The sequence below is a fragment of the Ischnura elegans genome, chromosome 8 (genome assembly GCF_921293095.1).
Source record: "Ischnura elegans chromosome 8, ioIscEleg1.1, whole genome shotgun sequence".
NCBI classification, from domain to species: Eukaryota; Metazoa; Arthropoda; class Insecta; order Odonata; family Coenagrionidae; genus Ischnura; species Ischnura elegans.
In genome coordinates, this window is record NC_060253.1 from 108,618,567 (window position 1) to 108,646,511 (window position 27,945).

The following is a 27,945-nucleotide window of genomic DNA, read 5'->3' on the forward strand; positions in this document are numbered from 1 at the left end:
GCCAGTGCGACGCATCCTTGTTGAGCACGTCATCTACCTTGCTATCGTCTATCAAAGGACTGCAATAAGACGTGTATTTCGAAAATAACGCGAATTTTAGTTTTTCGACAAAATATTTATTTATTCGTCGAAATTAATGTTGTCGCCTACAAAATAGTATATATTCATTAGATGCAATAGATTAGCTTTTCATAACCATTTTATCCACTTTTTCCACATTTACATCGGCTGTTGAAGGGCTGGGGCATCGAGGGCGATCTTCATCTTGAATGAATTCACGGACATCTTGGAAACGCTTATTATTATTATAGTATTCCACCGATTAAGGTAGGTTTCCATGGAGCATTCAAGAAGTGATCTGGGAGCCTCTCTTTCCTTCCAGCACTGCCTTCTTTAATTCACTGTAAGGCCTACTCTCTTTCAATCTATCTAAAAATCCTATTCTTTTCCTTACCCTCCCTCGTTTTCCTACCATACTACCCTCTCACACCATTTTCAACATCCCCTCCCCGCTAAGTACTTCTCCCACCCGTGCCGCCTGTCTCCTCCGTATCTCATCTAATAAGCTGCCTTTCCTCGCCAACCATATCCAGCACTTCGTCGTTCCTTTTCCTCTCCGTCCCACCTTCTCCATTCTTCTTCATACCCACATCTCGAATGCCTCCAATTCCTCTCGAATCCCTTCTCTCGTCTTCTTTCCTCAGTGTCCACGTTTCCGCACCGTAGAGAGCTACACTCCAGATCAAACTCTTCACTAACCTTTTCTTTAAACTTTTACATTACGATCCTCTCAGAAGCTCCTTCCTGTTCATGAACGCCTCCTTTGCTAGGGCAATTCGCTTCCTGATGTCCTTGCTACTGTGTCCGTTTTCCTCTAATGTGCTATCCATAAAGTTGAATTGCTCTACCTGCTCAAGTTTTTCCCCACCTACTTTTACCTTGAGTCTCACATTCCTCGCTCGCGATATTTTACAAAACCGTATTGCTTTAGTCTTCTTGTGATTGATCCTCATCCCATACTTCTCGCACCGCTCGTCTAACGCATCCACTATATCCTGCAGTCCCCTCGCTGACTGGCTAATCAGCGCCTGATCATCCGCAAACCTTACCGATTTCAACATCATTCCTTCCACTTTCACTCCAGCTTCCAACTCGTCCCACGCTTCTCTTATCATCTCCTCAGCGTATACGTTAAAAAGCAGCGGCGATAGAGGACAGCCTTGCCTCACACCTCGGCCAATGCTTGCCCACCCAGATTCTCTGTCCGCTACCCTCACTTGCGCAGTCTGTGCCATATACAGGTTGCGAATCAGTCGTCTATCCCTCCAATTCATAGCAGACTCAACTTGGTCATTTGTTAAAATTTCGAGTCGTTCCGAATGGAGAAAGAGTCAACCGTCCTGAATACCCGACAGCAGCGCCAAAACGGAAAATTAAAGAACTACGTGCAAATACGCAGTGACACCACAAAAACAATAAAAAAGCAATAGTGGGGAATGGACGAAAGGTTATAGAGGAATAATAAACAATTTCATTGAAAGAAACATGTTAATGAAGATATTGTATGTAGGGACATGAAGTACATTTCTATAACAATGTGAGTGGAAGAGTTAAATTTTTAGATTCGCTCAGCTATAAACAAGTAGGTAATTCCTCATTAATGCAATGAAGATAAATCGACAGATTCAACATATTCGGTAGACTCATAGATTTTATTAATTCCTCAGAATTGGATAAAAACAAATCCACAGAAAGGGTCGACCATTTTGGTAGACTACTAGATTTCATCAATTTACTTCTTATATGATAAAAACAAATCGACAGAAAGAGTCAACCTTTTTGGTAGACCACTATAAGTACCAATATTAGCCGTAAGTGGCGCTGCCGTCGGGTATACCTTGAGGTTGACTCTTTCTCCATTCTCTAAGACTCTAAAATTTCACGCACTCTTTCATACATTATTTGCATATCATTCTTTGCTATGCAATTATTCTCAGATCTTTTTCTTTTAAATTACGAAAATCGCCGTGCTTATAAAAATACGTCAAAACTTAGCGGCTGCAACATGCAAAGAAAACAATGAATACGAATAAAATGGTTAAGGTGCGTTTGGTGGGGACATGAAGCAGGTAGTCCGAAGATGGGCGTGGTACACCCTCCGTAGGGTCCTTAATCCTCAACCCTTTCCTCGACGCGTTCGCCCTCGCTGGCCCGTGTCTTGGACCCTCCCAGGGGGGGGCCTCCCTCCCGAAAAGTGACCGCTATGACTGCAATTTGGAAATCAATCAATCAATCCAATTATCAAAAAATGATTGTTTGCATAGTACTCCTGTCAATTGTGCGATCAAGTACGTCTTTGAAGCGTGATTCTGCTATGAAAAATAACGATTTTGTTAACTTTGCTAAACACGTGGCTGTGGACCACCGGAAAATGGCAACAGCGCTTTGGAATGGGCAAAGTAGCGGGCTGTTTGAATGAGTTACGAGCATGATTTTGCCATCTGGTACTGCTCATTTGCACGCCAAGGCTTCAGTTAATTTACCTTTAGTTTCACATAGTCTCCGATTAGATATCCTGCGTCGAGATAAAGGGTCAATTATTCCCTAAGTCGGATATTGAAGGGTTAAAGCAGTCGAACTACTTCAAAAAGTCAAAAAACACCCGAAAGGTTGTGTGAGTTTTAGACGGTGACTGCGAGTCCCTTTACGTATTTTCTCCAGAGAAATGAAATAAAATTGCGGCAAAGTTCTTTGTATATAAGGAATCTTAACTGCTGACAAAAATGCGCCCCATTAATGATTATTCATTCAAAGAGACGCTGCCAGGTACGGTAAAATTCTTTACTTCTTGTTAATCTTGTTAGAGTTAATACCTCATCGAAAAAAACTCGAATGGTAATCTCTATAAGACCGCAGACTGAAAAATAAACTTAGCCTAATTGATAAATTCAAGAGACATGTATTTTCTGGCGAAGGTAGACATATCTTACCAACGCCAGCATACCACGTAGATCGAATCATAAAAAACGGTGTGTTCATCTACATCTACATAATAACCTGCCAGCCCCCTCTAGGGTGTTTGGCAGGGGGTGATAAATCACCAGCATGCAGCACGCATTATGTTTTACAAAGGTTAGTAGGTTACACTAAAAGTCATTTAATCTACTTATGCGTCTATCGCTACCGTTATAATTTCTTATTGATCGTGGAAAAAATCGATCGTTTTACCTTCAACATGGACATTCCCGGACATAAGACCATGATGCTCTTGAGTTATTCCGTAACTGCTCTACTTGTGGTTTTCTTTTAAAATTCGTGAATGCATTCTTGAACGCTTCCTTCGTGGCGGCTTGGGACAACAATATTTTTCATTTATTAACTCAACGATTCAATATTCAACCCTGGTCTCTGTTACGGTTACCGCTTGGCTGACGATTGAATTCTTTACAGCTATAAATACTCCACCTCCAGCTCGATTCCTCCAGCTAGACTTTTATTCGATAGAAATCTTACCAATATCCGGGCAACATTGGTTAGTATCAATGTACAGTATTGATACTATTGTACTGTACCGATTAATGCTCAGAATATCGGCAAAGACGGTTTAAGTGCATTGTATGAATTGCTGTCTCATATGCCCATGGAAAAATTATGTATGCTTTGGAGTTGTTCTTAAGACTAGCTAATTTTTTGCTACCTTCTCGAAACACAAGCTAGTCCTGACCGACTTTCATCAGGCTGACAGTCCAGATCGGAATTTCCGACATTGCCTTCATTCCTGCTACCCTCCCTGTATAATGCAAATCGCACGACATTTTGGATGGTCATTAATGGGGTGTATTTTCTTAGCGCTTTAGAGTCCATATCTACAAAGAACTTTGCTGCAATGGCTGAAAGAGGACTGAGTAGTATATGTGAGCATTTATGTGAGACAAATTCAAAGAATACCTGTCAGTGCGATAGTCAACGTATTCTTAAAAAAAATTTCTTTCCTTTCTCTGGGGAGAATTTATAAAGGGCCTCGCAATCACCGTCTAAAACTCACGCAGCCTAACCACCTCTAGGGTGTTTGGCAGGTGGTTTTCAACCATTATATGCTATAGCGTTATTATTACAGCGCTATTTACCTGTACCTCTCTTACGAATAATCAGAAAGCCATAGGGTTAACGTCTATGTATTTGCCCAATATTTTTCGCTTGAATTCATTCGATGCCCCCAGAAGAGTTTCCTTTGTATCATTTTTCGATTTTAATAATTGTCCCGCATTTATTTTATTTTCACAGAAGAAAGATCTACACGTGTCTTTTTCATTTTTGTGAGAGAAATTAGCTACTTCTCCCTCATTAGACTCCATTTAGAATACGCTGCCAGTGTTTGGGATCCTCGTGAAATATGCTTAAAAAACAGAGAACGCGTGCAAAGAGGAGATACTAGGTACGTGAAAAGTCGTTACGATAGTCTTGGGTGACTGTTGCATACTTCACATACGATGTGGATATGGAGAAGAATGGAGAAGGTAAAATGGACGGAGAGGAAAAGGAACGACGAAGTGCTGGATATGGTTGGCGAGGAGAGGCAGCTTTTAGACGAGGTACGGAGGAGTCAGAATGTATAGATGGAGCGAATACTTAGCGGGGAGGGGATGTTGAAAATGGTGTTAGAGGGTAGAATGCTAGGGAAACGAGGGGGGAAGAAAAAGAAAAGGATTTTTAGATAGATTTAACGGAAGTAAGCCATACAGTGAATTGAAGAAGGCAGCGCTCGACGGAAAGTGAGGCTCCCAAATCACTTCTTTAGTACTCCATGGAAACCTACCTTAATCGGTAGAATACTATAATAATGTATGATAAATTAAAGAGCAGTGTATTTTCCGACGAAGTTAGCCATATATTACGAGCGCCAACATACTACAGGAAATCGGATTATATAAATAAATTAAGTGAGATAGGCTGTAGACCAGTCTGATTCAAAATATCTTCTTTTCCACGATCGAATAGGGACTATAACGGCAGTGTTAAAACTCACAAAATGATTAGATGACTTGTATTGTTGCTTACTAACTTATGTAGAGCGATGGCTAGGTTCTACAAACAAGTATCTCAAAAATAGCAACTTTCGGGAGAGCAAAAGAAACTATTCACATTTCTAATTGTACACTGAAATTCAAAACCAAAAATACATTTATTAAATAATAAATTCAACAACGATGTCAGAAGGGAACTGAGGAAGCAGAGAAATTTATACAACGTGTACAAAAAGTCCATCACGTCATGTAATTAATTGAAGGAACTTGAAGCTAAAGAAATTTACGCTCCACAACGCTCAATAACTAAGGAGTTAGCTCCACAGATCAATCCTTATTAAGAGATAATATCAAGAAATCACTATCAGAAGGAAAGTTATCGCTATACTCGAACATTGCAAGCGTTACACCCATATTTAAAAAGGGAAACAGACATGACCCAGGCAACTACCGTCCAATTTCAATAACATCGATCATAGGCAAGATACTTTAGCATATCGTCGTTAGCATTATCATGACTTTCTTGGACAGACGTAACTTCCTCCATGACTGTCAGCACGGATTCAGAAAAGGTAGATCATGCGAAACACAGCTCGCGCTATTTCTTAACGATGTTCTAAAATCTGGTGAATCGAAAAGACAAGTGGACGCATTATTTCTAAATTTTAACTTAATCTGAACAAATGCATGTCGGTATATTTCTTGCGGAATTCGACCAACTATAACCATGTTTATTCTATGCATGGCATTAACCTAAAGACAACAGACGAATTGAAGTACCTGCGAGTTACCATAACCTTGAACCTCTCGTGGAGAACTCGTTTAAGGGATATCTGTGGCATGGTCCGGAAGACATTAGGATTCATCAAGCGTATTGTGGGAAGATTTTCGGATGAGCAAGTGAAAGAAATTTGCTATTTCGCAATCGTACGTCCGCACCTTGAATATGCAGCGAGTGTATGGGATCCGGTACCGAAAGGCTTAATGCGCGAACTGAATAAAATACAAAGGAAGGCTGCGCATTTCGTCAAAAATTGCTACGGGCGTACAGACAGCGTTTCGCAGATGTTAAGCTAATTATACTGGGAGCCGCTGGAGACTCGTAGGCTGCGCACTAAGCTTAGATTGCTTGAAAACTTGAGAATGGATGTCTTTAGGGGTGACACGGAGAACAAAATATCAAAGCCAAACTATATTTCCAGGCCCGATAGAAGCGATAAATTAAGAGAGATGTTTTACCGAACGGATAGATATAGGAATTCGTTTTTCCCCCGGACCATAAAAGACTTAAATAAATGCTAGTCACAACTTTGTAGAGCACTTCATTTTTTATACGTAGACGGCTGGTGTCCTGACACCACCTTCCACACGCCTTTTAGGCAGCTTGCGGGGTATTATGTAGATGTAGATGAACTATGTAGTATGAAATATGGACCTTGTGGTCAATAATGATTCGGACAATGAGATCGTCCCAAAATCGTTCACTGTTTATCGGAAAGATAGAATTAATCGAGTTGGGGGCGGAGTTTTTATAGCTGTAAAGAATTCATTCGTCAGCCAAGCGATAACCGTAACTGAGACCAGCGTTGAATCTGTGTGGTGTTTAATTAAATGCCCAAAATTCAAAACTATTTTATTATGTTCGCATTACAGACCACCTAACTCAGATATAACGTCAATGTTGGTTTGTCAAAATCAAATAAACAGCGTAGCATCCAAGTATCCTGAAAGAAACTTGATTGTAGGTGGATATTTCAACGTACCTTCTATAGATTGGGAGACTTATAGCTTCATTTCTGGTGGGAGGGATAAAGTGATCTGCGAGGCTTTATTACACACTTTTACATCTAATTCATTGTTTCAAATAGCATCCGCACCAAACAGAGGAGAAAACATTCTTGATTTATTAGCGACAAATATACCACATCAGGTAATAAACGTTGGCACTGTCGAAGAAATAAGTGACCATAGGGTAGTAACTGCAAAGTTTTCTCTAAATACCGCTGTAAACTTTAAAAAAGAGCGTAAAGTTTTCATTTTTAAAAGAGCTGATTTTGATGGTTTTAAGAGTCATCTGAGAAATGCTTTCCCCGAGTTCCAAGAATCAGTATTAAAGTTAAATGTAGAGAATACTTGGAAAGCTTTTCTTTCGCACGTAACTTCGGGAATAAATAGCTACATCCCTAGTAAAACAGTAAAAGAAGGCAGCGAACCGAGATGGTACGACACGGAAGTGAGAAGATCATTGAAGCGACAGAGAGCGTGTCATGCTAAAATGAAAAAAGTCAGCACGGATTTATCCACTAATGAACGCGAGCTATTCATTAAAAAATATAGGATGACTTAAGCCGCCACGAAGGAAGCGTTCAGGAATGCGTTCACGAATTTTAAAAGAAAAACACTAGTAGAGCAGTTACAGGATAACCCAAAAGCATTTTGGTCATATGTTAGGGAAGTTCAAGGTAAACGATCTACCGTATGCTCGCTGAGAAACGACAATGGAGATGTGTTGACAAGCAGTTACGATAAAGCCAATTTATTAAATTCCTACTTCAAGAGCGTGTTCACGGAGCCTTCCGAAAACTCACCCGAGACCGATGACAATCCCTGTATACATAAGATGACAGCTATTGACATTAGTACGCTCGGAATAGAAAATATATTGAAATCGCTTAGTCCAAATAAATCACCTGGTCCAGATGAAATCCCTTCTCGCGTATATAAAGAACTAGCCTCAGAAATTGCCCCCTACTTGCCGTTAATATTCAGTAAATCCATCAAGCAACACGAAGTACCTAATGACTGAAAATCGCTAATGTAACGCCAATATTTAAAAGTGGAGACAAGGAACAGCCATCTAATTACAGGCCGACATCTTTAACGTCCATCTCTTGCAAAATCCTTGAACACATCGTAGTCAGCTCGATAATGAAACACCTAGACGCGCAAAACTTATTAATGGGAACTCAACACGGATTCAGGAAAAGCAGATCGTGCGAAGCTCAGTTAGCGCTTTTCGCCCACGATATTTTAATCTCCGGGGAAGACAAAATTCCAGTAGACGCGATTTTTCTTGATTTCAAAAAGGCATTTAATAAAGTGCCCCACGGAAAGTTAATAATAAAACTGAAATCTTATGGTCTAGACGAAGATGTCATTTCCTGGATTAGAGAATTTTTGAGCGACCGCGTCCAAAGAGTGCAAGATTAGACGGTGCTGTCTCTAATGAGGTTAGAGTCACTTCTGGCGTTCCTCAGGGTAGTGTCATTGGCCCACTCCTATTCCTTCTTTATATAAACGACATTGGCGAAATAGTGCAGAGTAAGTTACGATTATTTGCAGACGACGCTGTAGTTTACAGAGAAATCCGTTCCAGCAAAGATATAGATGAACTAACGAATGATCTTGCTGCTATCCAAGCTTGGTGCGATGCTTGGCGGTTAGAATTAAATTTGGAAAAATGCGTCGTAATGAATTTCTGGAATAAAAAAAGAATACCTCCCTACAACGTAACTATATCATTCGGGGCACCCAATTAAAGGCAGTTGAATCCGTGAAATATCTAGGGGTTAGACTCAATAATGATCTATCGTGGAATAAACATATTCGAGAAATAACCGGTCAAGCTAATCGTAAAATGGGTTTTGTTAAAAGAATATTGGGAAAGTGCGACGACAAAGTGAGAGAAATTAGCTACTTTTCCCTCGTTAGACCACATTGGAATACGCTGCCAGTGTTTGGGACCCTCATGAAAAAGGCTTAATAACAGAGTTAGAACGCGTGCAAAGAAGAGCTGCCAGGTATGTGAAAGGTCGTTACGATATTCTTGTTAGTGTAACTGACCTCTTAGATAAACTCGGATGGGAATCTCTGTCGGACCGTAGATTGAAAAATAGACTAAACCTTCTAGATAAATTCAAGAGCAGTGTCTTTTCTGACGAAGTTAACCATATCTTACGGACGCCAACAACTACGGAAGATCAGATCATATAAATAAAATAAGAGAGATAGATTGTAGAACAGACAGATTCCGAATGTAATTTTTTCCATGATCAATAAGAGATTATAATGGCAGCAATAGAACTCGTAAATAGATTGCATGACTTGTAGTGTAGCCTACTAACCTATGTAAAACTTAATGCATGTTTGAGTCCAAATTGCATTTGGGAGTCCAAATGCATGCTGCATGCTGGTGATTGATCACCCCCTGCCAAACACCCTAGAGATGGCTCGCAGGGTATTATGTAGATGTAGATAATAACAGCCTCAGTTCTGATTTCGCACTCGCTTCCAAGAGGTCAAGGTTGTTGTTACCCCTGGTAGGTGTATTTTTCGTAATAATATAATACGTAAAGGGACTCGCAGTCACCGTCTAAAACTCACACAACCTTTCGGGTGTTTTTTGACTTTTTGAAGTAGTTCGACTGCTTTAACCCTTCAATATCCGACTTAGGGAATAATTGACCCTTTATCTCGACGCAGCATATCTAATCGGAGACTATGTGAAACTAAAGGTAAATTAACTGAAGCCTTGGCGTGCAAATGAGCAGTACCAGATGGCAAAATCATGCTCGTAACTCATTCAAACAGCCCGCTACTTTGCCCATTCCAAAGCGCTGTTGCCATTTTCCGGTGGTCCACAGCCACGTGTTTAGCAAAGTTAACAAAATCGTTATTTTTCATAGCAGAATCACGCTTCAAAGACGTACTTGATCGCACAATTGACAGGAGTACTATGCAAACAATCATTTTTTGATAATTGGATTGATTGATTGATTTCCAAATTGCAGTCATAGCGGTCACTTTTCGGGAGGGAGGCCCCCCCCTGGGAGGGTCCAAGACACGGGCCAGCGAGGGCGAACGCGTCGAGGAAAGGGTTGAGGATTAAGGACCCTACGGAGGGTGTACCACGCCCATCTTCGGACTACCTGCTTCATGTCCCCACCAAACGCACCTTAACCAATAAAATTTTTACCATACTTCAGGGACATGTGTGCCTGCATAACGAAACAAATTTGACAATCGGACTCACCAATCCCGCGAAATTTAAATATTGCCATTAATATACTCCTCGTACAGCAAGTGATACGCAGTCACCAGCACATATTCAAATTTGACGAATACGCTTCGCTTTACGTCGGTGGCTTGGTGGTGAAACCGGTAACAAGCACTCAGCACTGGGAATTGGGATATCCGGGATCGAAACCCGGCTGAGCCAAATTATTTTTTCCATGTCGAATTTCATCCTTGGCGTCTATACAGGGTGTTTGAAAAAGAGTGTCCATTACTTTGAGAGGTGATGGTACCCCAGAAAACAAGAAAAAAGTCCAGTGACCCTTGGTATAGAAACGAATACTTATGTACATATATACACGGCGGCTGAAGATATTCGGTTCAGGAACGCATAGTATCTCCAACCTACAGTACTCTTGCTCTTTGGATACGTTCAATATGACGTCAATTAATAGGAGGCACTCTAAGTGATATCTGTCCACGGCAATGCATCCCTCTGCCCCTCGGCGTAACAAATCACAAACTCTGCTAAATACACCCGAATCTTGCTACAAATTCTTTCACGAATTGAAGACCGCTGGATTGATTGGAGAGGCCCCATACCTTGGCCCTCCCGATCACTAGACCTCAATCCTCAAGATTTTTGGAGTATTTCAAGTCTTCGCTATCTCATTCAACGATGTAAATGGTGTGCGATTCTTTCGGGACTCAATTCACGCCGAAGAAAGAGGACAGAGAAAAGTCGGGGAAGGCGATGGAAGTGTGGGTGTAGAAGAAAGGTGAAGTGGACGGATAGTAAGATGAACGAAGAAGTGCTGGAGATGGTGGGTGAGGAGACCAAATTGAGATGAAGAGGAGACAGAGGGCTTGGATGGAGCGAGGCGGGTAGAGGATGTTAAAAATCGTGATAGAAGGAAGAATGATAGATGAGCGAGAGAGGAAAGAAGAAAACAGATAGGTTTAATAGATAGAATAAAAGAGAATATGGCTAAATGTGAAGTGAAATCTTCTGGAATTTCTTCATCCTTCAAAGATGTCCCGTAGCATTTTTATGGTTGCTCAGACTGACGCTCGTTACTTTACGACATTTTCTACTCGGTGTTGGGATAATATATTGATTACACTTTGAAACTTCTTGACTATGAACACTTTTCGGGAGCCATTTTTTCAATTATTTTCTGAACACATCTCGAATAGGAAGTGATTGATATGGAGCAAAGCAGTCACCCGCACAGGTCCAATTTGGGAATGGAGACAGTTCGGGATACATCTAAAAAAGCTCCCGTTAAACCTACGTTGCTGTACTGGTAGTGAGCTATTTTACAAGTAATAATTCATATAAACAATTAAAAGGATATGGTATAGAATTTATTTAAGACGTCCGGTTTCGTCACAGAGGCGACATCTTCAGGTACAGAAATCGTTATTTTTATAGTTATTTTGTTGCTATTACCATAGAGTCATATATACTTACTCTATGCTATTACGCGTTGCTTAGAGGAGGAGGGTTGCGTTGGGGTTGGAGCGTTACTCAACTTCAGGGGAATTTCCAAGGGGGGGGGGATGGTTGACAAAAATATTCTCATTTGCTAAAGTTCCATTCCTGATGTGCTTTCTTATCTCCAATTCCTCCAAGCAGTCCATCCTTCTTCCCTTTTTCTCAAGGTGGAGAATTTCCGAAACAAAATCCATTACATTAAATTAAATTGTGTGGAAAAGTACAATATCCTTTTAATTGTTTAAAATAGATCTTCACAAAGTTAAGCCTGAAACAGTCGAGTTTAATTATACATATTTCCAACCATGATGTTAACGTACGCATTGAATTCTTCCTGATTCTGGGAGCTTCTCACTTTCCTCCCAACTCCGCTGACTTTGAACTCTCCATAGGTTTCCTTCTCGGAGTTTCCGCTGAGGTGTTTCGTTTACGGAGTAGAGGGAAGGGTTGTGGTTTTCCCTCGGGCGCTTTGGGATTCGGCGGTTGGCAGGGGGTGTAAGCGGTCTTTTAGTGAACAAGTTTCGGCCTACTGCGAGAAATGCGTTGAGCTCCTTGGTTCTAATCATAATCCGGTGTTGTTCAGGAGGTATTATAGTATTGACACACGTTGATACATTTGCAAATGCGCCATGAACAATCCATCGCATGAAGTGAAACGATATAAGAGCTAACGCACATAAAAATACGAGAATTGCGACTCGGGAAAATTACCCTCTTATTTTTATACGTACCGCGTACTGCAAAAATTTACATATGTATTACAGCTAACATTTAAAAGGCACGTGTGTAACGGTAATCATGTCTTGTTCTTACAACAATTATATAACATAGTGAGGGTCCTAATTATAGCTAGTTGGCATTGAAACTTGCCATTAAACATTTTATGCTTTCTCCACATACTAATTGAGTTAGTTCTTCTTAAAGATAACCCAGGATTATTTATGCATGAATAAGGAAACCTAGACCTGAAATATAATTAAGAAAAACATTATTGAAAACACTAGAGATTTCATTCGAAAAATTACAAATGGAAGATCGATAAATAGGCAGTAGACGAAAACGGTATATTGAAGACCAAGGTCTGATGTCCCTACAGAAGAGACACGAGAAAGATAACCGGACATCCTAAGTGGCGTATTCTAGAAATCAATAAAGGAATTCAAGAAAGGGAAGACACTCTGAGCAGATAAAATCTGTGATAAAAGTAATTAAAATACTGGATTAAAATTGAAATGACGCACTGTATGGAATGGTGCCAGATTGCTACGAATCTGGGAGGCAACCAAAGAAAAAAGCACAGCGCAATGGTGGCAATACTTAAAGAGAGCAATGACTGAGAATTGAGAGATCGAAAACTTAGTCTCGGATAGCCGCGGCTGTCGGATGTTCCTCCTCGTTGAGTTGTCCATACTTTTCATGACAATGGCTTCCAAACGCCCGACAGCCGAGACTCATTTGGAGAAACGCCACGGAAACGCCACGGAAAGATTTAAGATCGAAAACTGTTGGTCAAAACCTGGGCTCACCCTGATACATAGGAAGGTATGACCACAAATTCAAAGTTAAGTTCAAGACGCAGGAAACGGACATTTTGAAAAATCCCTCCTGCAGAGAGGATTAAAGGAGTGGAAGGACCTTCCAGAAGATATTTTTAAGTTCTTCCCCGAAAAATGCTAAAGTTTTAAGGGCAAGCGTTCATCAATTCTTGGTTGATATCATTGTTGTTCTTCGGGGAGCATTGGAAATTTGGTTATTTGGTTCAAACTTCATTTGTTAGTTGTATGGCATTAAAATTAATGTATTTTAAATAGTGTAGATGTATATTCTCTCTCTTTACTTTATATTCTTACATAGGTAGACTTACCATTAATTTTTTGAAATCTCATGCTGCCATCAGACAAAAGCTTACCAGTAGCAATGTATACTAAATAAATAAACTAAGGTCTGTCTCAATCTGCGAGAAAGAACTCAGTTTCATTTATATTTACTGTGTCCTCGAGAGCGATTATTCAAGAGAATTACGGCGGTGTATACAGAGTAGTTCCTTCACGGAGTCACCCGTTCGTTCACTTGAGATGCGAGAAGTCCACAGGGGAAAAAACCTTTTGCCTCGACCGGAATACGAACCCGGATCTCCCGAATTAGCGCCACGTATTCCTTCACTTACACTACCTAGGCATCTTCTTCCTCTGCTGACTTTGGTTGGCGTTAGAGTACAAGAGTACAAGTTTGATGTACAAGATGCTTTATGCAGCCAGACACACAACGTCAAAAGACAACGTGATGTTTGTTTGAAAAAAGGCAGCAGAGGAAGTAGGTGCATAGGTGGTTGAAGGGATAGAACGTGTGGCACGATTCCCAGTCTAGACTGATGATTTCCCTTGGAGAAATTTCCGTACTTTTCGTAAAGAAACTCTCTTTAATTTTCTCTGATCCTAGATCATCTTTCGCTAAGTCTACAATCTTGCCGCAGTGGAAAGGCTTGCGTGTTCCTATGATCCCTAGAGCTGCACTGGCGGTAATAATACCTATTTAATTGTTCCCGGTAGGGCCATTCCCATGCCAGACAGGTCGAAGGGTAGGTGCCTGGCGAAAGGTAGTCCACGTGATGGTGTCACGTAAAAAGCACTGTTGGAACGGAAGTGGGAAACCGTACCAACTATCTCTTCCCTGAAATCATGAGGTACAATTTAATGAGCATCGGAAACTAGTCGAACGGGACCCGTCCGCAAAGGGCGGGTGTCGTTCACGGCAGAGATATCCGCAAGCCCTATTATCCCACATCAATCAGTACAGGATTTTCTATTATGTTTACTTTTCGGGCATTTCCACTGCCATTATCTTTAGTAACCATGGCTAGAACGTTAGTTGTAGGAAGAGGGAATTAGACGAAGAACAGGTGGAGAGGGTCCTCTCCCGCAAGTTCCTGACTTGGCTCCATCTTTTGTGTTCCGCGAGCGCTACATTATCCCCGTCGCGGCTTTTATGCCGGCAACTCCGCGCAGCGTAATCATTAGCGCGCGCTGCTGGATTAACAAGGGAAAGCCCGTCCGCCCTCCCCCATCGCTGGAGGCCCCCCGCTGTGAATTGCCGACCAGCTGAGCTGCCGCGCGTGCGGGTTTCCTCTTTCATTTGTCAGCGAGTGCGTTCGGAGAGTGCCCTTTTAATTAGCGAGTTGATTTAATTTTGGTTTTCCGCCTTCCTCGAAATTTTGGTTAGTTTTCCTCTCTCTTTTTTTCAATGTTCGCCCCGCGACTTTCACGAGTGTGCCGGGTTAGCATGTTTGGACCAATTTTCGGAAGTTTCGCCTTTTTTACCGAATGTTTTTGTGGTGATTAGTACGTTTGAATTGGCTAGGGCGCTTGTACGTGAGGTAGCGATGACGTAGCAGGTAGCGCTCTGGCAGAATTCTTGGACGGCTTGAGGTTTTGAATGCCGGCGGCACCCTCATAATCATTTAAATTACATATTGATTCATAAATATATAATCGGTTTTCATTAGAATATTTTAGTCATCTGTACCGTTTTCCAGTCAAATCTTCAAGCAATGCCCAATAGGGCGGATCGGAAAAATCGATTTTTTTTTCAAATCCATCTGGCCCAATGAAAAAAAGTTGTGGGACCGATCAAAAATAAGGCCTGAAAAAATTTGAGACCTCTACGTGAACCCCTGACCCTCGCTCAAATGCAATTTAGGGGGGGGTTGAAATTCGAAAAATATAACAATTTGTGGTCATTCCCAATAGATTTTGCCGAGTTACTTGTCCTTAGTTACTGCGAGGGGACGGGATCGGCCTGCCGCTCTTGTATCCTGTGTAGTTTTCTCTAAATACCGCTGTAAACTTTAAAAAAGAGCGTAAAGTTTTCATTTTTAAAAGAGCGGATTTTGATGGGTTTAAGAGTCATCTGAAAAATGCTTTCCCCGAGTTTCAAGAATCAGTATTAAAGTTAAATGTAGAGAATACTTGGAAAGCTTTTCTTTCGCTCGTAACTTCGGGAATAAATAGCTACATCCCTAGTAAAACAGTAAAAGAAGGCAGCGAACCGAGATGGTACGACGCGGAAGTGAGAAGATCATTGAGGTGACAGAGAGCGTGTCATGCTAAAATGAAAAAAGTCAGCACGGATTTATCCACTAATGAACGCGAGCTATTCATTAAAAAATATAGGATGACTAAAGCCGCCACGAAGGAAGCGTTCAGGAATGCGTTCACGAATTTTAAAATAAAAACACTAGTAGAGCACTTACAGGATAACCCAAAAGCATTTTGGTCATATGTTAGGGAAGTTCAAGGTAAACGATCTACCGTATGTTTGCTGAGAAACGACAATGGAGATGTGTTGACAAGCAGTTACGATAAAGCCAATTTATTAAATTCCTACTTCAAGAGCGTGATCACGGAGCCTTCCGAAAACTCACCCGAGACCGATGACAATCCATGTATACATAAGATGCCAGCTATTGACATTAGTACGCTCGGAATAGAAAATATATTGAAATCGCTTAGTCCAAATAAATCACCTGGTCCAGACGAAATCCCTTCTCACGTATATAAAGAACTAGCCTCAGAACTTGCCCCCTACTTGCAGTTAATATTCAGTAAATCCATCAAGCAACACGAAGTACCTAATGACTGAAAATCGCTAATGTAACGCCAATATTTAAAAGTGGAGACAAGGAACAGCCATCTAATTACTGGCCGATATCTTTAACGTCCATCTCTTGCAAAATCCTTGAACACATCGTAGTCAGCTCGATAATGAAACACCTAGACGCGCAAAACTTATTAATGGGAACTCAACACGGATTCAGGAAAAGCAGATCGTGCGAAGCTCAGTTAGCGCTTTTCGCCCACGATATTTTAATCTCCGGGGAAGACAAAATTCCAGTAGACGCGATTTTTCTTGATTTCAAAAAGGCATTTAATAAAGTGCCCCACGGAAAGTTAATAATAAAACTGAAATCTTATGGTCTAGACGAAGATGTCATTTCCTGGATTAGAGAATTTTTGAGCGACCGCGTCCAAAGAGTGCAAGATTAGACGGTGCTGTCTCTAATGAGGTTAGAGTCACTTCTGGCGTTCCTCAGGGTAGTGTCATTGGCCCACTCCTATTCCTTCTTTATATAAACGACATTGGCGAAATAGTGCAGAGTAAGTTACGATTATTTGCAGACGACGCTGTAGTTTACAGAGAAATCCGTTCCAGCAAAGATATAGATGAACTAACGAATGATCTTGCTGCTATCCAAGCTTGGTGCGATGCTTGGCGGTTAGAATTAAATTTGGAAAAATGCGTCGTAATGAATTTCTGGAATAAAAAAAGAATACCTCCCTACAACGTAACTATATCATTCGGGGCACCCAATTAAAGGCAGTTGAATCCGTGAAATATCTAGGGGTTAGACTCAATAATGATCTATCGTGGAATAAACATATTCGAGAAATAACCGGTCAAGCTAATCGTAAAATGGGTTTTGTTAAAAGAATATTGGGAAAGTGCGACGACAAAGTGAGAGAAATTAGCTACTTTTCCCTCGCTAGGCCACATCTGGAATACGCTGCCAGTGTTTGGGACCCTCATGAAAAAGGCTTAATAACAGAGTTAGAACGCGTGCAAAGAAGAGCTGCCAGGTATGTGAAAGGTCGTTACGATAGTCTTGTTAGTGTAACTGACCTCTTAGATAAACTCGGATGGGAATCTCTGTCGGACCGTAGATTGAAAAATAGACAAAACCTTTTAGATAAATTCAAGAGCAGTGTCTTTTCTGACGAAGTTAACCATATCTTACGGAGGCCAACATACTACGGAAGATCAGATCATATAAAAAAAATAAGAGAGATAGATTGTAGAACAGACAGATTCCGAATGCCATTTTTTCCACGATCAATAAGAGATTATAACGGCAGCAATAGAACTCGTAAATAGATTGCATGACTTGTAGTGTAGCCTACTAACCTATGTAAAACTTAATGCATGTTTCTGAATTTCTATTCTATATTCTACTAGCTGACCCGGCGAACTTCGTACCGCCTAACAATCAATGAACTTACAGTTTACTTACACCATTTATAAATCAGGAGCGGCTGTACCGTTTTTAATCATGTTTAATTTATTATAATAAAATAAGGGTACAAATTCAATAAAACTACGTAAATGAGTACCAAAATTGCTTGTCAGAAAGACATTTTCTTTATTGAATCTACATAGGGTGAATCGGAGCACGTTTACGCGGATTTTTTCAACAAATTTTCTTACGTTTTAGCTTAAGAAATTTTGGGCATTGTGGTTTAATAAAGCAGTTCATGAAATAAAAATTATACGCATTCAGTTGTTGGCTATTTGCGTTATTAGCTGTAAAAAAATGTTTTTAGGTCCAAGTCTGTTGCATACACTTGGCCCATTCAGGGGGCAGGTTGACACGACCCCAGACCGACGCTTGACTGATGCTCAAAATCGTGCAAGAAAAGCCCCTATGAAGCAGCATTCGCATTAAATGACTTAAGGCGCGCCAGTTTTAGTATCTCTGTTTGGAAAAAATGCACTGCGTAAACGTATTGCATGCGTAAACGCACCACGGTGAGCCCTACACATTCGGGTTTAATGTCTTGCGTCAAGCACCTTCTGAGAAACAACAGTTTTTGTTTTGTTATCAGGCGCAAGATGAAGCGGATGAAGCTAAATAAATATAGCGAAGCAAAGCAGTGACGCAGCGAGGGGAGGTTTTGGGGGATAACCCCCCCCCCCCCCCCCAAGAGCTTAGAGAATTTTTTTATGAAAGATTTTGTTATTAATATTAGGGGGACGGATGACTAACAAACAAAACATATTTAACTATTCACTTAGCCGCAAACCCCACTATTTTGAACCATTTATCTCAAAAAATGTCTGAGGGAAGTGCCCCCACACTTCCCGCTTACCTTAGCGAGTTTTCTATACCCTACAGACCCGTGGTATTAGCTGCGCCCAAAACCCCCTATCCTAGCTACGCACTTGAAGCGAAGGATGAAATACAGAGGATGGTTTATCGACTCGTGAACATAGCACGCTAAATTGACCATGAGAAAATCATGGGTTTTCATTAGCACATGAGCACAAACAACACAAAAACTGAAAGAATGACCATGCGATTTTTTAATCGTTATCACGAATGCAACACGAATTGTAAATTGAATACGTTTTAGCTCAAAAGGGCATATGAGTTGAGATCATGGAATCTACGGAATGAGGACTTCCTAACCTTTGAATTTTCCTTTGAGTAAAGTTGCGTGAATCACATTCATCACCAATTTTTTTAATGATCAAACACGTTCCGTTGGATAGTTATGGTTGGTTTAGGCTTCGAAAGATCATGAGCACAGAAACTACATTTTTCTGTAAATCGTGCCTTGGTAAGCCAGGTACGTCCAAGGACTTAAAATATTCAGATAGATAGTTGGTGATTTCGTCTTCGTTTGTTACACATTTAAAAGATTCGAATCCATGCAGAGTACGAACTATTTGAATTTACCTCGTTTTAGTCATCCACATCTTCGTTCTTGCTCGCTAAATCAAGGTTGATTGGGCTTTTTGATTGGGCTCAGGGTTGGTCACCAAAAGAATCAAAGATGGTTCCATCTTTGATTCTTTTGGTGATCAATCATATTCTGGAACTCTTTGTTGATGAGCAAACTACTCGATTCCTCGACAGGAACACGGACATTACCGTTTGTCAACAATTGCTTGGAGATTTGTTTACAAACACGGTAGTGAAGTGTCAACTCGAGCTGGGCCACGGCTGGGCTTACAATCAGCTCGAATTAAATATTAAAAATGTAATTTCAATTTAATTAATATTTTGAATATATTTAGTAATTAAAATGTTATATTGTTACTAAATTCAGTTATTAAAGTGGTAAGAACAAAACTAATTATTTAATTTATAGTTTTGACCGACTTATCAATTGTTGTGTTACTATAACTCCCAAATGCATGTCCATAGGAAAGAGATGAATTTTTTTGTGAAATTATCCTTTTTTAATGCCCTATATGTTAACCCCGCCTGTGACGAATCCAAAGAACCAAATCTCATTGAAATCGGTGCAGCCGTTCTCGAGTTATAAGTGTTCTAACTAACACGATTTTCGACTTTCTTTTATATATATAGATTTCTAACAGCATATAGTAGTATAGTTTGTTATTATACGGGACGTTTTTTGGACGGTGTGGTGTGCATGTGGGAGTCCAAATGCATGCTGCATGCAGGTGATTGATCACCCCCTGCCAAACACCCTAGAGGTGGCTCGCAGGGTATTATGTAGATGTATCCGCGACGCTGCGTGGGCGTTGAATATTTTCTTCGCGGACGTGGACTCAAATTAGGCGTTTTGTGGCTAAACGGTGGCAGATACGTCAAAATGCACGAAACGAATAAAATATTATATTTTTCGAATTTCAACTCTCCCCCCCCCCCCTAAATTGCATTTGAGCGAGGGTCAAGGGTTCACCTAGAGGTCTCAAAAGTTTCAGGCATCATTTTTGACCGGTCCCACAACTTTTTTCATTGGCCCAGGTGGATTTGAAAAAAATCAATTTTTCCGATCCGCCCTAATGTCCAATCAACTGATTCGATTGAAAACTAATTTCCATTTGTGGCCATATATAAAATATTGTCTAACCGTTATAATATAATCCAGCCGGTATCTAACCGTTTGATTCATTTTCAATACTCGCAAGAAATTATCTTATGTCAATGCTATCGTGTTTTTGTACGCTTGGTTCTACTTACTGCGTCGTGTAATTATATATTTTTCTTTTCTTTTTTATGAGTCAGTTATGGTTAAACCATATCGCTGCCCATATACTCATTAATTTAATAAAGTGCATTTTAACTGTATAAACCTCGTCTGTGGCTTTTAATTATAAGTATCCGCTTTACCCCACGACTCGAGAACTCTCCAATCTTGCTCCTATATCTTGTAAGTGCTGAGGCTACAGTAAATATTATGAATGTGTAATCTGTTCTTTTTGGGCTGCATGCTGGGTACTTGGACTAACGACTACGATTTTCGGACATAATTTGGACACAATTTTACAATGTTGCGCAACTCTGAAGAATCATGCTGGTTCTGCGAATTAGGCGATTTGGAAAGTTTTCCCCCAAAACGTGTTTCATTGGATTCCACGGGTTTTAATGTAAGACAATTCACCATGCTCTCTGCAAAACCGTGGCACGCAGACGAAAGGATTTTAGCGGTTTTCAATATCCTAACTTTATGAAAAATACATGAATTTGCTAAATCGATGGTCTAAATTTCTCTCCGTACAGTATAATCACATCTGAACCTTGAGAGACCACTTAAAGGTATAATTTTATTATCCAAATCCAAATATCACTGTTTTATTCCTATTTCAGATTAATTATATTTTATTTATAAATACTTAATATAATTTTAAATATTTATACATAAATATTTAAAAATATATATTACATATTATATTATATATTTTATTATAATGAATAAGAATAACTTTTTTAACTATGTTTTTCGTGCTTTAAAATTATGGCAATCATACATTTCCTTCTGCTTGTCATTCGTTGATCAAGTACCTATTCTCACTTTGTGTAGATTTTAATTTTCTTGGCAGGATTATTTTATTTTCATTGCAATATAAATTTTTGGTCCGTAGTTCAGTTTTCAAAACTTCCTTTCTACGCTGTCATCTTCTCATACCTGAAATTGAATTCTTCCATCTTTAAAGGTCTGCTTTAATGTATAGCATTGCTTTAATTCTCTGACAGTTAAAATGCATGTCTTTCATATTCACTCATAATGAATCGAGATTTTTTTGGTATCCATCTTTTATCATCTACTATTTTCATTTCAGCATCGGATTCTTCGACTGCTAAAACTTAGAGACAAGAGAACTATCACATTCATGATCTTGGTAAGTACTATCCCGTAGATACTATAGATGGATGACCCCTTGATTTTTTAAGAAATATTTTGGTATTTCAATTGAGTTATGGTATATTAAACGACACCTTATTTGATTCAACGAAGTATTACTTTTACAACCGTGGAGTAATTTCACGAATTCAAGCCAAAAACTTTTTCTTTCGATGCTCAATTTTCAACGACAATTTAGTAAACATATATGGCATACCCATTTGAATCTTTCCACTAAAATTTTACTTTTATAACAAAAAACTCCTTACTAAGTGCAATGGATGCACAAATTGGTTTTTTGGGATTGATTCCAGTTATCGTCAAGGAAATCAACTCTTTGAGCATTAAAAGTGATAAAAGGCTGCATTAAGTTAGAGGGAATCGTTGGAATTGTATATCTTCTGCATCAGTCTCAGATGCTCAGTGTTTTCTTGTTTTATTAACTGCGGTTTTGATGATAATGCAGCGTTAAGTATTTCTACATAATCACGTGGTATCGATTAACGTAGTTTTGATGCTATCGGGATTGAATACTTTGGTGACTAACGTTTTTCATCCACGTAATCTAAACTTGGCAGTTTCACTGTACGCTCAGTACCTACTCTAACAATTGGCCATCTTACCTTCACCATACCTTTTATTCCTATAGTGGGAATAATGTTTATTCCCTCAATAATTTCTGCCTTTACAATATCTTGTCTTCATGGAGAAATTCTGGAGGAGGTAGACGATCCGGATGGTGCGATTTCGCAGCGCGGAGGAGACACTAAAAACCGTGTCATTGGGAAGAATGCATCAGGAATAAGGGAGAGGAAGGGATGGGATGAACTCATCTTATTGTGAATTGAAACCGGAAGTTCTATTCGGGAAGGTAGACAGGCCGAGCTGAGTCGCAAAATTCTCCATTCAAACCTGTCCTAACCGATACAACACTTTAATATACAGACCAGGTTTTTATTATGTCTGGTTAGCCCCGGCCATAAGATGTTTAAGCCTTTAACTTTACGTAGTGGTAATATTAAGGTCTGGTTATCTTATATAAATGCAAGCCAGAACTTTCAACCTCCCCCAGTTAAAATTAAAGGCTGTATGATCTTATGGCCAGTGTTAACCAGGCATTATACAATAGACCCATAGGCAGGGCAATGAAGGAGAAATTTGTAACGAGGAGCTTTCCCCCGAAGTCATGTTCGGGAATAATTTTTTCCCCTTACCTCCCCCGAGGCTAATCCGCGATGGAAAACTGGCGAGATGCATACCTAACAGGTGTGCCCGGGTAATTAACCGAGTCCGTGAACTTCCTTGCCGCACTTCTAATTGACTTTACTCCTCCACCGCAAAAACTTTATAGTGTTTCGGGTCGGAGGTAAAAAAATGACGGAGTTTTTTTTCACCGCGCACTTCATCCTCAGAAGTTCCGAAGTTTGCGGCGTGCCCTGCCGTTTGGGTCGAGAAGTTTCCCTGGAGCGGAGGAACACGTCATGTTGCCCATGTTCCTTCTTCTTCTCCTCTTCCTTGCGTTTCTCACTTTTACCAAGTATTCCTCCACGAAAGCTCTCCCTTTTTTCCCAGATTCTCTAACACTCACTCCTCCTTCTCTCCGCTTCCTGAAGCTCCACTCTTTCTTCTCGACGGAGCGAGAAAAGTGCGTTTGGCAGGCAATTCCCTTTCTCTGCTCCCTCTGTGAGAGAAAGGTTTCGGAGGGACTGGGGTGCCAAGACGGGAAAGGCGGCATTTGAAGGCTGAGGTGGAGATTTTTGAGTGAAGGATTAATTATTTTTTGCATAGGAAGCCGCGAAGCTTATGGATTGAGATGGCAGAATGAGAGTATAATGACAAAATATACACCTATTCTAGTAAATATAATAACCCCACTCACTTAGTCATTCAACCTGAAGGTAAATGTGGATAGGAGAGAGTAGAACTCATCTCGATCTAAGACACGCGCATGTGCATTCCTCGCGTTGAGAGTAGGGGAGCCAATAGGGTGGTCTCCTTCATCAAAGAAAACGAAAGGCATTGTTTGCGATTCGTTACCCACCATTAGTGTATTCATAATATACAAATTATTTGGTTTTAGAAATCCCAGTTTAGACGAATGTTAATGGTCAATTTTAACCTCATTTGAAGGAGGCACATAGCTCAGGGAAACATCTCTTAATAATCACCCATTAAAATTGCCTAAGTTCGGAAAGTTTCCTTCGTTTGATGGGGTATTAATGATCCTTATTTAAGCCTAGTACCTGCTAGCAGGGTACTGTGCCACCTGCTAGCATCCTGCGTCGTATCAGCGCTCAAAGCCTCGCCCAAAGGTCACCTCACTTGCGGCAGCGGGAACCAGAACGACGTCACACGGAGTTTTCCCAACATTCATACTTAGCCGTCGCGTTTTCGTGTGCTTGAAATTTTTCACTTTTCATTTGATCGAGAAAAATAGATTTCGTCATTGAAAAATCTGAAAGCGTGAAATACGTTCTCCAGGAGTAATAATCTTTCCATTTAGGCAGTAAAAAATAATAGGAAACCACCCTATTCCTTTCCTGGACCACCTCTCACTTCGAGTATTTTGTTTTGAGGGGGTGTTCGAAGGCTTCACCCGGGATCTGAACCTGTGAACCTTATGTTAGCACCCAATCGCTCAACCCACTCGGCCTCCTCCCTCCTCGAAACCATATAGTATTTGTAAGTAATGATAGCGGGCGACTCAAGAAATTTCAATTTGATTGCAGCTTGGGATTTTCATTTATACATATATATGAAAGAGGATCTCTGTTTGTCTTTCCGCTATGCATTTCCCTTGCCTTGGAAGACGATGGCTTTGGTGGTCTAACTGATAGTATATCTGACCGACACCCGGAAGATTCGGGCTCCAATCCCGGCTGAGTGAGCCAAATATTTTTTCATGGCGAATTTCATCCTTGGTGTAGGTATATAAGGCAGGTATGCATGGAGCGTAGGTGATATCTTGATATTGTGGTGTTAACATGGCGAAGAAGGTTTTTACGAGGCTTATGTTGAAGTTGACACTTCGGTAGTCGACCCCTGCAAGGTCGCAACGCACTTGGAGGCAAGGGTAATGAAAGTGCTGCGATAGGAGTAATGGGGAGGAGAGGAGCAGAGCACGACCCTCGGAAGGCGTGATTCACTAAGGCGGAACGAAAGAGGGGCTCTCGTCAAAGACGGCGCGAGGAACGGGAAGAGAAGGGGGCGTGGCAGGGGTACTGGCTACGTAAGGGGTGCGGCTGGGCTCTCGCGTGGCCGGAATGCCTCCGAGTCGGCGGAGGGTGCGTGGGTGCCCTCTCTTCTGTGGTGCTGTACTTCGTGCGCCGTTCGTAGGACTGGGTGGCTGCGGTCACGTGATTAAATTCCCCTCTGCTGCGGTATGGAGGCCTATGCAATGGAGGGTGAGAGACTGCGTACATGGGGGGACCGCACCCCCCGTGCAAGCTGGGGATTAGGAGAAATGTGGAAATCTCGTAGACGTTCCTGAGAGGAATTGAGGTAGTAAGAGTCTATGCTTTGAAGTCGTGAACCTTTCTCCCGGCGATGTTATTTGGCCACACATAGCGGAACCTCCTTCAGTCGTATGACTCTCTCGTTTATACCTCGGAAAGTGGGTTTTCCCAGCGTTAATACATGTGTTTCTACAGGATGGAACTCTTAATCGTACGACCGTCAGTTGTACGACGCAAAAAGCTTAACCACGCTAATCTATTCACATGTAAATCAATCATGGTTGTACGATGCCGTTAGTCAGCCGAAAGATATGTCGCGTGTCCCATCCCTGTGAAATTCTGCCTTTATCGTATTGTACTGTTAAGTAAGCTTTAGGATGGCAGTGAGGAGGCCTCCAGTGAACCATCTCAATTCTCGTTACAAGGCAATGGCCTTCAATCGAAGATTATTTTAACCAACCTCATCCCACCCTTATGTTTTAATATTATCCAAAACTTTTATTTAACTGTGTTTTGCATCTACTGATTTAGGGTAGAATATTTTTATTTTTCAAAAAGCTCAAAATAAGGTTCATTTTCTGCATTTATGCCAAAGAAGCACGTAAGCGAGCCAATTTTACAGTTTTAGTGTTTTTAAGAAAAAATATTTATCAGTATTGTTCAAGACTGCAAAATAGATAGTGTGGTAGGATAGAGCAATTATTGTTTAAATAAGTTTGTGTTGACACTCAGTAGATTTTTTTATAAAATGCAGGCATCTAAAAATCGAATAATATCGTTGGTCATTTTAGTTTATCCTGAAATTCTGGTAAATATGCTTCCGAAAGCCTGTTTACCTACCATAATATTTCTAAAGCCCAAATTTCTGCTTCCATTTTCCACCTGTAATTCCATTTCTCAAGAATCTCTTGGAATCGGTTGGTGCTTTGGACAACTAATAGGCTAAATTATTTATGAGGATCGACTGTTGTAAAATCAAGGTCTTGAAGGTCTCAATTGTATAGGAAGCAGAGTGAAATACGTGGTGAATTATTGTATTTACTTTGGTGGGTTTTTATAGGATAACGGTCGTAGAAGTGAAGAGATAGGAGGGAAATATTGATGTTTATATCAAGTTTTTATTCAAGAGAATGCAATGAAAGAGTTTGACTGGCAAAGATCTAAATTTGGATAATCCTATGATATGGTGGAGAACGAGAGCGGACTGATTGGAGGGAAGGCTACGGACGGATGAGGAGGGGGTGTAAAGAAGAATGGATATTAGTGGAGTCGGATGACGACATGAAGGTGTGGATATATAACCGTCATTCCCCTCACGCTGCGAATATACCTTATTTTTTGGTCTTTGTTGTGGAAAACATCGTGGAACAATAGTGAAATATCTTTTCTGCAGGATATGGAATAACACTGATAATTCTTGAATTACGAAAAGAGCACTTTTCGAAAAGTTGGTCGCATATTAGAAACGACATTAGTGCGTATTAAATCACCTACAAGCCAAAATCCATTATAAATCGTTGGTGTGTACTGTGTCGAGTGACGTACATTCGATCTGTTAAAAACAAGTACTTTTTATGCACGTTCCTTTACATATTAAAAGAGCATCCGCACAAATAATTTAAAACAAAAGTGCGAAAAAACAGCTGCCAGTAATGATGTCGTGTTAGTAACTCGTTGCCACAATATGCGAGCGATTGTCGTGGAATTTTCAAAAATAAATTTTCTAGATTTTTCAAAACCTTTTTCAAAATAGTTTTGGTCGCAACATCGGATGGTCTTAAGTCTTATAATAGTATCTGTACGTGTACAGTGTCAAAAAAGGGTGTAGTAGATCTGTGCTCTCACCACTGTTAAGTCGCTTTTCGAGTTTCTGTTGGATTTTCGCACTCATAGCCGGAGTTGTTTCGACTATATTTCGACCCGTCGAGGGAGGAGAGGGTAGGGGAAAGGGGGAGGGGGGAGTAGGAGGACCTTGCGGCGGCACAATTACGCAAATTGCCCTCTCGAATGTGACCTGGGTCTTTAATTCAGCGCCAATCCCGAAATGGTGACTAGCGGTGGTGTATGGCAGGGGATGACTGCGGTCCCTTCGTTCGATTCGTCGACGGCGCCTTTCTGCATAAAGACCGTTCGGAGGCGTCGCGAAAGACGACTATAGTTGCCAGCCACACCCTACCTTCGTCGCCTCGGAAACTCTGGAACCTGAGACACCTGAGGAGCATCCGCGGTTTTAAAAGACTCTCCAGCTCCCTCTAAGCCTCCTTCTAACTATATTACTTGGGTTTTCCATTAAGAAAAATGGTTTAATACAGATAGATGAATCGTTGTGAGTTTTTTAAAGTTAGTTTTTCTTATGAGGAGGCATCTGAATTCAGAAGAGTACATCGCAGGGCGGCCAGATTTATGATGAATTTTTGCCATTAAAAGGGCAGCGTTTCCAATATGTAGGGTGACTTAGAAAGGGAATCTTTACAGGAGCGTACACTTTAGTAAATTTGGGAACGATAACTTTCCTAGGTGACGTGAAAAATATCCTTCATTTACCGCCATTTTATGTTAGATCTGATCACAAGAAGAAAAAAAGGAAATGGACTGCAAAACAGAAAATAAAATTGCCACTTTTTTCCACGTGCTGTCAGGGATAGCAACGGTGTCACGACTTATAAAATTAAATTGAGTCCCTCGCCAGGGCGACTCATTGCATGTTTTTATTTTTTCATTGTTCTAACCGTGCATGGGTTTAGTGTAGGAATATCTCATCTTTGGCATGTTTTGCCCTTTGATGAATGTGCGAGTATTTTTTTCATTATGCAAAATATTTTTATGTCCGGGTTGGGAGGTGTCCTCCTCTTGCATGCTACATGCTGGTGGTTGGACAACCTATGCGAAACTCCCACCTGGAAATGTTCAGGATTTATTGAGTAGATCTTGAAATTTGGAATGTATATCATAAATCTAATTGAAATAGATATTAATATATCCTTAACCGGTTTTTCAGTTGGCTATGCGGTTACTATCGTGGGCGA

At 40.6% G+C, this 27,945-nt stretch overlaps 1 protein-coding gene across 1 annotated transcript in view; it reads left to right on the plus strand.

Moving 5' to 3' along the window:
• Positions 1-27,945, plus strand: part of LOC124163187 (polyhomeotic-like protein 2) — a 404,958-nt gene that overhangs the window by 72,120 nt on the left and 304,893 nt on the right. The window contains exon 2 of the mRNA XM_046539921.1: positions 21,403-21,462. The gene's annotated coding sequence lies outside the window, so the exon portion shown is untranslated. The remainder of the gene's footprint in view (positions 1-21,402; positions 21,463-27,945) is intronic.